The following is a 13,442-nucleotide window of genomic DNA, read 5'->3' on the forward strand; positions in this document are numbered from 1 at the left end:
CAGAAAGAGAGACGTCCATAGCAGAGGGAGGTTTTTAGTCGTTTTATATCGTTTCAGAGAGAAATAGAACATGGATTCACAAAACACAGCATGATAATCAAATACAGAGCCTAGACCCCCGTAGGGGGGGTCTAGTAGAATGGTTGCAGGTTCTCTCTCTACTGCCTCCAAAATGGCAGACAGTATTTATACTCTTCAATACAAAATGGAGAATGGTACAAAGCCGACGTGGCACGACCGAGGAGTATCGTACTCAAAGTATGGAAAAGTACTGGAATGGAAAAATACAAAACACAGAAGTCTATCTAGGCCTCAAAGGATAAATTTGTCAGGGAAGGGGGTGCCGGCCCGGTTGCTATGGCACCCGGCTGATAAGACAGCTATGCAGCAAGGCCAAATTCATGTAGGGAGACAGTGAGACAGTGATTCACACTAACAGCGCAAAGTCACTACACAGGGCCAAAAGGTCAAAGGAAATGATTAATCAAGCATAAAATATAAACAGATAGAAATTATCTATCAAGGTCATGCCTCCATAATTGCCTCGTGCCTCGTGAATCACGCCTCGTTACATCACGCCTTGTGACACGTCACACTACCATATATGGCCGTCAGTACAGCACGCCTCGTGACACACTCCATATATGGCCGTCTCCATATATGAAGATCACGACACTGACCTCATCAAACCCTGGATATCCATATATGGAGACTGGATCATCACCTAGATCTGCACATATGGAGCCGGCCAGCAACTCTACATCTGACCTCAAACCTCAAACCCTTAGATCTCCATATATGGAGCTGACCTGTTCTGACATTCCATATGTTGACCCCCTCCCCACCAGTCTTCGATGTCTCCCTTTTGACTGATACCTGTCCATTCAAACTATAGACGGCCCAAAGTTTTTTGGGCTTTCACCCTTAGATCTCCATATATGGAGCTGACCTGTTCTGATATTTGAATCTGACCTCATCAAACCCTGTACACTCAAGACACGCTCCATATATGGCCAGTACAGAATTCATTCCATATGTTGATCTGACCCCCCCATGCCAAAGCGCCAGCGCTCGCCCAGCAGTCTGCCGCCACCCAGGCGGATGCGTGCACGCGACGTCAGGGCGTCTTACTGGTAATAATGTTAGTATTCTATTGCTTCTGTATGCCACAATAATCAGAGCTCCCAGACCAAGATTGAATAAATAGTTATTTCTTCATTTTTATTTAATTAGGGTACTGTAAGGTTCTGGCAACAGATGCTTCGAATTACATGTGTACAGAATCAACCTTTACTATCTTTTAAATAACCTTGATAAGACAGACAACAGAATCACAGCTTATACACGAAACCAATGAATCAATAAAAAATGACTCATATAATGCTGACTCATAAATAAGCTCACAGTTGCCATGTCTAATGCTATTGGGCACAATTGTAGTAAATACCCCATTTTCCTGCTGTTTGACAGGATTTAGTGTTCATTCTTAAACTTAGCAAATTTGTCTCTTTTTCTCTTGAAACATCAGTTTGATCCTCTCAGGTAGGCAGGGGGTACAGAAATCCCTAAAGGAATGTCTGTCCCCTGAAGGGAGAATTGTTTTTACCCCAGCTGTGTTTCGCTTGTGTTGCCAGCATGAGAGTCTAGTCGCTTTTGTTGAATCAATGCCTAGACGTTGTCTTAAGGACAACCTATATAGTTCCTGTTGTTATTGACAGGCAGGGGAGCTTTAACACGTCAATGAGGGAATCAAGCCCCTTACAACAGGACAACACACACACACATGCACTCCCAAACAGCGAGACACTTCCCCAACACAAGTAAATTAGATGAATTGGTGATTTCAAAGGCTTATCCGAAGCTGTGCTTCCCTGCCGGCACACTAAAAGATGGGCTGTTCACTTGCAACAAAAGCAGAACACGACGTGAGGAAAAAAACATCAAAGTGTTATTTTACGGGCAGCAACACCAATTTGTTGGAAGGCCCCCTTACTGTGTAAAGTGCAGGTGAGGGTTCAGGTAATACGTACGTTGGGTAAGTGTTACAGTTTAGTTCTGCGGTTCCACCCCATGATACCTTATTCTTTTCCCCTTAATCTGAAGGCAAATATTTGCAGCTCTTGAAGTCATATCCTCTACTATTGGATTTTCACTTTATCTTAATTCTTATATCAAATTTCAAAAACAGAAAAGCATTGGTAAACATGAATTGTATTAAATATAGTTCTAAAGAGATACGGTTAATCAACTAATGTATTGAAATCACTGATTGAGCTTTGTCAATTACCTGCATGATTGTATTCAATCATTCATTGCACTTAAAGGGATAGTTCAGATTTTTTTTTACTTAAGCTGTATGAAATACTTACCGTTAATATAGTGGTTGCAACATTATTAATTGATTGCCTGAGTCCCGTGGTGGGAGTTCTGCTTTAATCCACAAAACTAACTTCATTTGTATTGTTGACCCATTTTCTAAAATATTAGTGCAACTTTTGTTCATTTTGACCCCTCTATCACATGGAACTATGTTTGTGTCCATATCACTACGCCCAAAAAATTGTTCCATGTGATAGAGGGGTCAAAGTTGAACGAAATTTGCGCTATTATTTTAGAAATAGGTCAACAATACAAAGGACGTTATTTTTGTGAATTAATTTACTTAATTATTTACTGTGCCCCCCACAAAATTACCATATTTCATACCCATTTTTGGCGGGAACCCCTTTTGGTGTTTTAAACATTATGTTATAATTTAGCTATTGAAAAATAGCAGATCTACAAGCTTTTTCAAAATTAGCGGACCTACAAGCTCGTAGCACGCCACCGAGTGGCGCGCTACGAGCTTGTAGGTCCGCTAATTTTGAAAAATCGTAAAAATGTGGCGCAAATCTTTGAATATATGTTCTTTCAAAGTGAATGTTTTTAAATCAGGTCTAAATGGGTTAAGTTAAAATAAATCTGAACTATCCCTTTAAGGTTTCTCATTCCAGTGATGGATTCAAGTTTATAAACTTTATTCACTCTGAGTCTACAGTATAACACAAGTTGCGAGTAAATAAAAAATAGCTAAATATTTAGAACACTTCCAAAAACGTTTTTTCAACAACTTCATGTTTATATTTCCAAACAACCCTATTCCTCCCATAAGGAACATCATTGCAAACGGAAAAGGAGGGACACCCAACTGCAGAATTCCAATATGCCAAGTTCATGATCTCATTGTGAAATTCCATTGGTAAATTTCACCGCACAATCAGATTTTGGTATGCATATGCATGTTTATTGAACGGACTGCAGCGAGGTGTACAGCAGGATCGAGACAGAATGCAGAACATTCCCCAATTTAAGTGGCGTATGGGGGACTATAAGCAGAAGGATGTGATAAGAACAGTAAAACAATTCAATCCTGGATTAGACTAGATCTGAGCATTTAACATGTCATTATAACGTGTGAAATATAAAAAAAAGCTGAAAATACATTTAGTGTTGTCCAAATATGTTAGTCCTGATCGAGTCCTCCCCTACATTGCTTATAAATAACCCAAATGCAACAGCATTTTTGCTAAAGCATTTTGTTTTGGTTTTGTATAATTTTCTGAGCATATAAATGAGCAAAAAAGTGTTTGTGTTCCAAATTAAGTTGTCACATTTGAGGAGGCAGGGGAAATTTGTTTAAAAATGAACATAGGCCTATGGCAAAAAAAAAGAAAAAGGATGATAGTACATTTCTTTAATGTCCCTCCTGAATGCTTTTCTTCATTTTAGAAGCCTTATTAGTCACATTTAGCAGTTTGTCTGAATTCTGGGAGGCAGGGAAATGTCCAGTAAATTGTATTTCTTAAATTGCGGTGAAAACATGTGGCCATGCCACGAGAAGAATAACAGGCTAATCCCTCCCTTCATTTGCTAGTTCACTCCTACACACCCAGGCAGCGATCCCTCATCCCCAAATTTGACAGCCATTGTGAGTGGACATGGAAATGTGAGAAAGGTTCCCCCACAAATTTTCTCCGTGGCTGAGTTTTAATTCCCTTGCTCAGCTCCCAGCATGTCTATATTCCTTCCACCTGAGTGTACTCTTTGGCCTGGGCTCTCTCTATAAACAAGAACCAATATACTGGTTTGAGCACCCATTGAGGTGCTCCATTTTCTAGGTGACTGACTCTGAAAAAAACAAACGCATAATCCCCAAAATGTTGGGTTCCCCTGTGTTTTAGAAAGGGCTGAAATAGCTGAGCACCTGGGGAGTCCTGCCTGGTTGTATGCCTGTCATGCTGAGCATTAAGAGCCGTGGGAGGAGCAGGATTTAAACAGGCATAAAGATACCCAGGCACACAACATCTGCAAGCGCCCGCCCAACCTTCTGTCAATCTGTCAAAGTAAGAACCACACAACCTCAAAAGGTTATGGGCTGGATTCAGATCAAGTCACTATATTGGTTCATTTGTGCGACTACTAGTGTGTCCAATAAACACATTTACAACCTAAGACATGTCTTTCCTGAGGTCTTCTACGATCCACTACATGGCGTCTCTGAAATAAGTGTTTGCCAGTTGCCACTTCCCGGAGACTGAAACATTCACAGCCCATTTCACCACTACTACGCCTGCTCAAGTCTCCTGTGTGCGATGATGTATCTCAACTTCCTCAGACAAAGGAAGTCAATTTGTCCACATCAATCACGTGTTTATTTAGTCTTTGACACCAATGACTAGTAGTGGACTTGTTGTGGCAGGCTCGTACTGTTGCGTTGAATGATGGATAGCCTCCCAAGGAGAAAGGAAACAGTGAAATGAACACACAAAAAAAATCAAAGATTTCTACTCTCCCCAGTAGTATGATAATTGTGATCCGATGCCATGTATGGCACTATAAATACTGTAACCGAATCAACATTTTGTCGGTTTCACTCGCATTTGCTTTATCAATTTCCTCATCATCCTAATGAATCTCCCATACTTGGTTGTGGGCCTACCTGGAAAAAAACGAGCAATGCCACCACCACCGGCAGTGATTCCATTATGTCTCATTGAGATTACATACAGATAAGCGCACCCACCACCCACATCAGCGCCCGGGTAATTATTTGGATTTCAGCGAGCAGGTGGTGATGGGAGCAGATGTATCCATGATCAGACTCCAGCGTGTCCCCCCCTGATAAACATCAGGGATCCTGAGACATCGCCAAGGCCCCTGCCATGTTCACCGGGAGCCCCCATATAGCTCCACGGTGCCCCAAGCCTCAACCCACCTCGCATTCATAACACACCGTATATGTATGACGTGTTATAGGAGATTATTACGATACGCAATAATACAGGGAGGGAGTCGTGGAACTACAATATAGCCTGCTCCGGGTTATGGCAGTACCAGCATAGGTATAAAGCGATGTTTCTAAAACAGGGACCACCCCATTGTTCAGGAGGTCCCAGGAGAAAGTAAGGTTGAAATTATATGTCTGCAGTACACAGTCAGTATAGACTATAGACTATAATATAATCTCTTTAAAATTGGCACTTGAGTTAAAGTGCTTTAAACGGGATTGTGACATTAAAAAAAAAGGTTTTGGAATTGTTCTTATTTTAGAGATCTAAGATTTTGCACATTGTGTGTGTTTATTTCGTTAATCAAAAATGTTCAGTCAGGTAAAAATCCCAGTTTGTGGATTTCATCCACATACTCGCATCACTCCCAATCTTCCGCCGTAGCCTGAAAACCCACCTTTTCAGACTCCATCATGGCCCATAGCACTTACCCTACCCCCTTAGATAGCTTTTTTGTTTTAGTTAGATAGCATTTGAAACAGACTTATAGCATGTCATGTAGACAGCACAATAATTGCATTGTATATAGTCATAGCACTTTCGTAGTATGTCATTATGTAGATATGTTCTAGTTACGTTCTTAGCTTACGCATGTTTCATGATTAATGCTTTTTATATACTAGTCCTTACCCGTTGTGAGATATTTGCCCCCCCCCCCCTTGTGGCCGTGAAGGGTACTGCCCGGGTGCGTTTGTAATTGACTAATAAATTAATTAATAATCATTAATGTGTCAAATCGAAAAAAGGGCTTCGTTACGCCCTCCATATTCATATGGTCAATGCCTGTGTGAAGAGTGGGAGCGATTGGTGCAGGCAATGAGGAGATAATGCGGTGTTTCTGACACACACACACACACATACTCAGACATTCGGTTAATTATAGTATGATGTGATGTATTCCCATGCTTTTGTGTTCTTGCCTAATGTAAATCGCTCTGGATTAAGAGCGTCTGCTAAATGCCTAAATTGTAAATTGTATACTGTACCTAACCTTCAAAACTGTATGTGCCATGAGATAACCTGTAGATTTAAATGCATTATATGCTCGGACTTGTTGGCAGACAAATACTACGTGATAAAATACGATGCCCTCTTAATCATACATCTCTCCCTTCTCTGTCTTTGTATGGAGGTTTCAAGTCATCTCAGATAAGGGAAGTTTTTTTCACATGCTGTTAATCAGATTCTCCATGCGATCTGCTGGCCTGCAACATGCATAGCTTAGCATGGTGTTTTGCCTCTGAGAAATTCACCTCAGATGTAATCACATTGAACTCTCCAGTGTGCAGGACTGAGCTAGACGTGATCTGGTACTGTGTAGTACTAGTAGGTAACCGTTGATTAGTAGGGGAAATATTTCTCTTGTAGGATGCAATTAATGGTTGTGCAATGGACAAGGTTAAAGGGAGGCTACCCTTGTTGAAATTATAATTTGATTTAGCTGTGTTCAATTCTTATTGGACATTGGCATAAAATAATTTAGTCAGTTTACATAATAATAGAATGAACTATCCAGGTGATACTAAATTCTGTACCTACATGTAGAAGGTACAGACTAGTAGAATTTAAAATGAAATGAACCACAAGTTTACAGAAAACCTAGGTTTGGATTTAGAAGGCATTTATCCAAAACGGCCTTTAAAATGGATTAAGATCAATGAACAAAAATGTAATCTAACTATTTCTTTCATTATACGAAGAAAATAAATGTTCATTTATTTTATGGATTCCCAATCTGTCTTTTGGAGATGTTTCTGTCTGGAGTGGAGAGGAATTAAGTCTGTCATTAACACCAAAATACCTGAAACTATTGGTTAATTAGGATCAGCTGCATGGTCAAATATACCTGTATGTTGAAGAAGGTTAGTAAACTGATATGTACTGTATGTGCAGCAGTGCCACAGGAATTGGCTTGTGGTCGACATTATTGTCAAAATAAAAAAGATTGGTCAAAATTCCATTCTTTAATTGTCACCGATATAAATGAGCGGGCAATAATATTACTAGAAACACAAAGAGATGAATGCCCATAACAGGACTGTAACTCTGAGTGTACAAATGGAACCAAATGGACTCGTATTCTGCACACTCTCAGAGTTTGATTGAAACTTTTATTTCAATCGAGTTATATGGTCCTTGCGAATAAAACAATTGAGCACCACTAGTATTGGTGGACTCCTAATGTGCCATATAGCCGTTGTAAATCAGTGTCATACTTATTCTGAAGAAAAGCTTGAGACTTGACATTCAGTAATTGGACCAAGTCTTGCCAGGTCCACAGACAACTCTGTGTAGGAACATATTGATGACCCCTGTGCAGCACTAAATCATTATTTAGCTGTGTGCTCTCAGAACCCTAAATCATGACAGTTTTCTGAAAAACCTATGTTTCTGTGTCAGTGGTGCTCAAATAAGGACCCTGTGGCCTGATTGGCCACTGGTTAAACTTGTCTGTACTATATCATTTAGCTCTACTCACACCTGCCTATAGTATAGGCTACCTCCAGTTGGAGGTCAACCACTTAAACCTACTTCGTTGACCAGTGTCCCTAAGGGGTCTGTATTTTGCCCCCCCCCCCCCCCCCCTCATAAACACGTTGCGACATGTTATGAGCTTAGATATGCTATTTCTTCTGAATGGTTGTCTATTATGATATGCCCAGAACAGTGATGCTATAGGAGTCATGTGGTTAATGCCCTTACTCAAGGAAGGGTTCAGGAACAGGACACACCACCACACAGAAAAACAATAGACCTTGGTCTGGATGACATAATACGGAGCTCATAATAATTATGCAACAATAATGTTATCTCAACAACATCCCTGGTATAATGTTAACAAAAACTCGCAAAAAGAGTTGGCATTACACAAAACACCCACACGACGACAATAAAACACTAAAAACAAAGAGGAGATAATTGAGCTTTTGTGACAAAAGGGACGGTTTCAACTACCCTGGGATATATGGAACATGGCTCCTTCTGGGCACAAAAGCTCCATCTTGCCTGCAGTCATTAATTAGGTCTAATCAACACCATTGGGACAAGTTACTGTCGAGAATCATTAGCCAAAATGGAGCTTCTGGTATGGGAGACAAATGAACAACAACAGTTAAATGTAGCAGCCTGTTCTGTTGCTTTTTGAGTCATATTCCATCTCAGTGGGATAGTAGGTTTTTGGAGTGGGATCCGTGCAGAATTACATTAGCACTTGATTATTATTTTGAGAGACATGTCTGCACTTTAGACTTGTACGGCTTGCTAATAGAGTCTTTAAACTCACGAAGATATTCTGAATAGTCTTTTGTGCAGACTTTGTGAAAGGAAGATTGGAACATTTAACTATGAAATTAGAAATTCTGAACAGTACAGTTAGTTGTGAAAATTATCCTTGTACTTGGAGGGGATTTTATCTCAATTAAACTACTTTTAAATTGGAAAGGTCATCACACAAGCGCACGCACACGCGCACACACCTCGCCCCCTCCCTACTGGTACATGATGGATTACCAACACATACGGTACAAACACTCAAAAACATATACTCACCTCTACCTATTGTCAGCACTGATCTGGCTCCCCCTGTAACCCCAGGCCTCGGAGGTCATGAGAAATGTTAACTTAATCTTTTCCTCAATCTCCGCACTACCTCTGAGAGTCAACGCAGGCAGCAGAAAAGAACCTTTGTCTCACCCTCCACACGGGGAACAAAGGGTGTTGGGATTGGGAAAAGCATGCACACACACACACACACACACACACACTCACACTGTCTGCAATTAAGAGCTTAGAGATGGTCCCCTCAGAACAAAACCCTCTGCGAATAGAGCCGAGGATGGGAGAGGAAACATCAAGATTAAGTAGGAAGGACCACAGGGGTATTAGACCGACTTGAGAGAATGAAGACATTTGTCACAGAATATTACTTACAGGATGCCAAAATACAGTCACCTTACACCCGCAGTACATGCCATTGTGAAGTATTTTGATAACTACCTGCCATTAATGTTAATTAAGCACTTCAGGTGTGACTGAAGCCTTCCTGTTAATAATTGAGACCATTGGGAGGAAAAGAGAAACACAAGGTCTAAGGTTGGAGGTGTGCACTTCGGTCACATAATCATCTCACAAGACTTTGATTGTTAGCCCATATGCTGGACGGACTAAGTAATTAATACTTGGACATCTGTTCCACTAAATAACCTTTAATGTGTTTGGAGAAATACACAGGGGCTATGATTAAAATGTGGAGGGAAAAGGGATCATGGATCTTCCACATGAACAGCGTGGTTCCCATATGGACCGTCGGACCGTCATCTTTTGATTGAGCACTTGAAAATTAATTAAAAGTTTCTTTCTTGAGGCTAGAAGAAATGCCAGTAGCCCATAAAGACTTATAGGCATAACGTGACATTGTACAAGAGCCCCAGCCAGGATTTTCGGTTGGATATTATAGCTAGACATTTCGTTTTTTTTTATACATACTGTATGTCTGTATGACTCCAAATCTAGCAAGGTATTAGCCCAATCTGAGCCTCATTTACCAGCATTAAAACATTTAAGTGAACATTTGATAAAACTAATTCCAGGGGTGTATGTGTGTGTGTGTGTGTGTGTGTGTGTGTGTGTGTGTTAGATGAATCCGACTAAAATGTAATTGTAGGCTATTTATTAAGCGTACAGTGATGAACAGTGCATTATAAGGTGTTGTCACAGCCCAGATGAGTAAGAGGAACATTTGAAAAGAGGTGTGTGCGTGCGTGCGCGTGTGCATGTGTGTGTGTGTGTGTGAGTGCATGCGTGTGTTTGTTTGTTATCCAGGCCCGATAGAGGTGTCGATGGGTTCCCCATGAGTTACATATGGGGCGTTTTGGGGGTCGGCACTTAGGGTGGTACTGCATGGCGCCTGGTCGCGGATCATTTGCAGCCGCACACCCGGGCCATGCTGGTAGTCCTATGAGCCCCAAGGGCCTGTGGGTGGGTGGCAGCACCAGTCCTTGCAGGGCCTGTAGGATGTAGACCAAGCCAGGCGTGTAATCCCTCTCTCAGAGTTGGAACACACCGTTGACACAGGAAAATAAATATGGAAGGGTACACACTGCCAAAGAGGCTGCTGCTGCTGCTGGTGGTGGTGGTGGTGCACCAGCCTCAGAACCCACGACAGAGATTTTGCTATATTTCTCTCTCCGGCTTGATTTGTGTGTGACAGTGAAAATGCAAAAAGAACATGACAGTCATTCAAAAAAGATTTCACATTCCCAGACGAGTCACAATCATTTCACCATTCTGGTGGTCTCACAGAGGCAAATAAGACCCGCTGTACCAAAAAATGGACCTGAACAAACTCCTTCACTTGACTCATAAATCACTGCATTTATACAGTCGCAGGTTTAGTGAATTGCTACTTGAGCTGAGACGGTGCATTTAACACTGCTCACATTCTGCACCTGCAGCTGCTTTGGGTCACACTTTCCTAATTTGGATCAATTATCCCATTTCCCCCCTCTGAGAAACAGTGTTTCTCATTCAGCGTTAATTCACCCGCTATTCGTCATCCGTACGCCTCTTCGCTCCCCCGTGCTCGCACACGTCAGGGTGAGTGAATGCTAGCATTCTGTGCTATCTGAGGCTCATTTGAAATTCAAATATTATCTCATTGCTGTGCCTCGATAATATTGACTTTCACTCATGCTCCAGACGCACTGCAGATATATTTAGAGTGAGATTGTTTTGTTTACTGACGTACAAATGTATGGGTTGTACATCGATATGCAGATAGCTTACTGTATATTAAACCAGGGGTTCTCAACCCGTGGGTCGCGACCCCGGGGGTCGCCAAATTCTTTTGGGGGTCCCCAAATTATATTAAAAAAAAAATGCAAGTGGAAAATGGAAATGAAGAGTTTACATAGTACACAGAGTACATGCAGACACTTTCCTTAATGATTATATCTGGTTTCAGTATTTATTTATGATATATTTTCTCTATTATTAAGGTTATTTTTGCAGTCAGTTTGTGGGGGGTCCCGAGACATGGCCAAAGCAGTTCCGGGGGTCCCCAGCCAAAAACTTTGAGAACCCCTGTATTAAACTATCTAGGCCTAACTAAGAGCTTTCATATTTCTCTTCAAATTAAAAGCATATTATTTTGTGTTTTCATAAACATGGACAGATTAAGACACAAGAAGGCCTCTTTTACGACAGGTTGGCTGACACACACACACACACACACACACACACACACACACACACACACACACACACACACACACACACACACACACACACACACACACACACACACACACACACACACACACACACACACACACACACACACACACACACACACACACACACACACACACACACACACTGTATTTAATATAAGAATGCATGCCCACCAGGGGTGCCTGGTACTGGCCCATGGGTGGAAGAGTGAGCCTTGTGCAATATGCTACTGGAATCATGTGCAGAGTAGATGTGTCATCAGGCCACTAGGTGGCGCCCTACCCTAATGGGAATGAGAGTAAGAGGGTGATTTGGGGCTTTAGCCTTTAGGTACCCATAGTAGCTACATACACCAGCCCACATAAATGTGAAATTAAATGTGTCAATTAGTGCATGGGTATGATGGTAATAGAAACCCATATGTGCTGCTGTATCCTGGCAGCAAAGTTAAGTTATTAAAGACTAGCATCAGTGTTGTAGCCTATACTTATTCTGTTGATGTGTGATGGTGGTCAACGGTCAATGGTGGTGGTCAACTCTTTTCATCTCTGAAAGGATTATGGGAAAATGATAAATGCACCCGTTAGGCAGCTAGTATACATTAAGTTTAGGCACTGTCTGGTTAGGTTTAGATGTGGATTTGGTGTGGTTAATACGGTTATGGGGGAGATTAGGGGAGAAGAAAAGGAGAGAAGTTTCTTTTGAAGGTGAGAGTTGAGTCGGTTTTGACATTTCTATCAGAGTTGTTAATTCTGGTGGGGGGTGTTGTAAACTCTAATTGGACCCTTGTCTGGTTCTGGCAGACCGGTAGTGTGTGCAGGCTGGGTGGTGTGTGACAATCCAGTTGAATTATTCCTTTGGTACGACGACTGCGGCGGCGGGCCCGGGAGAACAAATAACGTGACACGAGACAGTATCACGATAAAGGTTCACAAAGTTTATGAACTTGTTAACCCGTCCACAACTTGTGTCTGTGTGGTATTGTACTGCGTCCCTTAGAAAGGGAGGCCCTCTCTTTGAACGACTGTGAAATGTGTGGATATCAGCATGTGCAGAGTGTGGAATAGGTATAGGATCTTGTAACCATACCATAGTACAGACCCCTCCCCAGTTGGGCGGGAGAGCGGTCCAGACATCATGGCCACACAACCAAAACCAGTCAGGTAATAATACTCTGGTTCCCATGATCGTAGGAGCTATCCCTGCACACGTACAGTAGTCTTGTTACCTTGACCTTGCTGTCTGAGATGTCTCTCGTAGCTAACTATAAAGTATGCTACAGTTCAGGCAGTACACGATACATATCAAGTACATTGTGTACTCACGTACAAGTACACAGCCATGGGCGATCAGATTATAACAGGGGGTACACACTACTACAGCACTGTAGCCTGGTATTCATGTTTATCCCATTCTGACCGGGCACCCATTTTGGTGTCAGCATCATGTTATGCTTTAGCTATTTAAAAATAGCAGATCTACAAGCTCATATCGCGCCACCGAGTGGCGCGATACGAGCTTGTAGGTCTGCTATTTTTGAAAAATCGAAGAGTGACTTATATTTTTAGAATCTGATCTCAGGTCAGAATGGGTTCATCAGACCAGTGTGTGTCCGGCGGAAACCTCGTATGAATCTGATCTCAGGTCAGAATGTGTTATTGGTACCAGGCCACGCCGTGTCATCAAGTTTAGTTTTTGTCTGTCTCTTCGCGTAACACATCCCATTGTATGTTGAATGTAGGCTATGCATTGTTGTAGGAGAATCCCATGCTGATAATAAACAAAACACAGCTCACATTTTGTAGCCCTTGGGAACCTTTATTTGCCATCCTGCTTGCTCTACTGTCCTGTACAGAATTCCACATTTTTTTTGTTGTTTTGGTA

Source organism: Protomyctophum parallelum (assembly GCF_964188405.1).
Source record: "Protomyctophum parallelum genome assembly, chromosome: 18".
NCBI lineage: Eukaryota > Metazoa > Chordata > Actinopteri > Myctophiformes > Myctophidae > Protomyctophum > Protomyctophum parallelum.